Source organism: Delphinapterus leucas, chromosome 8 (genome assembly GCF_059928025.1).
Source record: "Delphinapterus leucas isolate spDelLeu-1000000601 "Yukka" chromosome 8, BTC_Dleu_Yukka2, whole genome shotgun sequence".
Lineage (NCBI taxonomy): Eukaryota > Metazoa > Chordata > Mammalia > Artiodactyla > Monodontidae > Delphinapterus > Delphinapterus leucas.
The window spans coordinates 103842368-103844254 of record NC_143136.1 but is presented as its reverse complement, the minus strand read 5'-3'; the positions used below and the strand labels follow the sequence as shown (position 1 = coordinate 103844254).

At 39.3% G+C, this 1887-nt stretch overlaps 1 pseudogene; it reads right to left on the bottom strand.

The window, feature by feature from the left end:
* Positions 1-265: 265 nt before the first annotated feature.
* On the bottom strand, positions 266-1476 carry LOC111183402 (serpin B6 pseudogene; annotated as a pseudogene).
* Between the last annotated feature and the right edge of the window lie 411 nt (positions 1477-1887).

Genomic DNA, 1887 nt, shown 5'->3' with positions numbered 1-1887 from the left:
TATTGTTCTGTCCTCTGTATATAATATATGATGTAGTTAAAATATTTATTACAGTATGCATAATATATTTTATATATGAATGTGGGTAAATAATTATCTGTATACAATTAAATGCACCCATTTTATTTTTAAGTGAATCCACACATGTATTAGTCAGGGCTCTCCAGAGAAACAGAATCACTTATATTTAATTATTTACATTTTTTAAAAATTGGACCCTTTATTTTTGGATTGTCACCAAAATCATTTTGGCTTGGAGACACACTGTGAAGTTTCAGAGGAAAAGTGGGTTAGTAGGAGACAGGAGAATGTCTATCAGCTGCACCAACCATTTCCTTATAGGGAGGAAAATCAGCCACACAAAGAATAAAATTGGTTTTGTTGTGCTGGATACACAAAAGGAAGGGGTGGTCTTCACAGAACCTGGGGATCATTCTTACAGGTGGCATCATCATGATGGCAGCAGTGGTGGCCATTATCTCCATGCCTTCTTCATTGACATCCATGAAGGAACTGTGCAGGACCTTGGGCAGAAAGAGGTCTCTCTTGGATGACACTCCAGAAGAGTTGCCCTGGCCTGCTGCAAGGCATCCATCATTCCCATACTGCAAAGAGCATCCTGCCTGTCCTATTTCTCCACCAGTTTAAATCTCAGGAGGAAACCTTCCACCTCTTCTTCATTCATCATGTCTAGTTTTGTCCATTCTATGATTTTCTCATAAGTAAGTTATATTTCCACCCTTTTCTAACTGGTCTTTTCATCTGGAAGCATGATGAACATATTCAGCTACTTGCCAATATGGGGAAGCACCAAAATTTTGGTGAATAGTTCTCCTATATAGGTCTTTTTAAAGGTATATTCCTTAAGCATCATTTGCACAGGCTTGTCTTCATTCTTGCTGAGTTTCCATTGTCTTTCTTTAGTCTGCACTTTGTTAAGTTGATGAGCCCAGTTTCCTTTGAATTAGATGGCATTCACAGGAATCAGATTAGTCACTGAATTAACTGAATTTGGAGACAGCAACTCTATAATTTTACCTTTTAACTTTTGGCTACCCAGGTGTTTATGTGGTTTCTGGACTCCTCTGAAATGTTGCTCAAGTCGACTCTTCCATCTCTGCTTGGTAGAATTTGCAACAGGAAACTCTGAAAGATGAGAGGAAATCACAGGCCTTTTCTCCAAGGAGACTGTTGGCTGTTCTAAGCAAGTAGCGTGTGCCAGTTCTGTTAACCTTGGTGAGGAGTAACTTGAAACCCTGGTGAGCATCTTCACCTCTGCCTCTGCTTTTACTTAAAGAAATGCCTGGGACACCTGGGCTGTGGTTTTTCCACTTGCTCCCATGAAAACTATGACCAGGGCAGAGAAGATGCTCATGGGGTAGAAAAACATGTTTCTCAATATCCGTACAAGTCAGAAGTATATTATAATATACTTGTGTATAACATAATTACATACATATATATTTACATATATATATATGTGTGTGTGTGTGTATATACATATATATATATATATATCCTTTGGAATAAGGAATTGACTCATATGATTATGGAAACTGAGAAGTCTCAAGATCTGCAGTCACCAACTTAGAGAACTAGGAGAGCTGATGGTGTAGCTCCAGTCTGAAAGCCAACAGGCTGGAGACCCCACAAGAGAGGATCCAATGTTTCAGTTCCAGGGCAAAGCCAGGAAATGACTGATTTCCCAGTGAAGGCATTCAGGCAGGAGGAGTTTTTCTTACTCAGACTTTTTGTCCTATTCAGGTCTTGTTACTTAGTAAGAGGCTCACTCAAAACGGAAAGGCCAATCTCCTTTACTTAGAGCACTGATTGAAATGCTAATCTCATCCGGAAACACCTTCAGAGACACATCCAGAGTAATGTTTG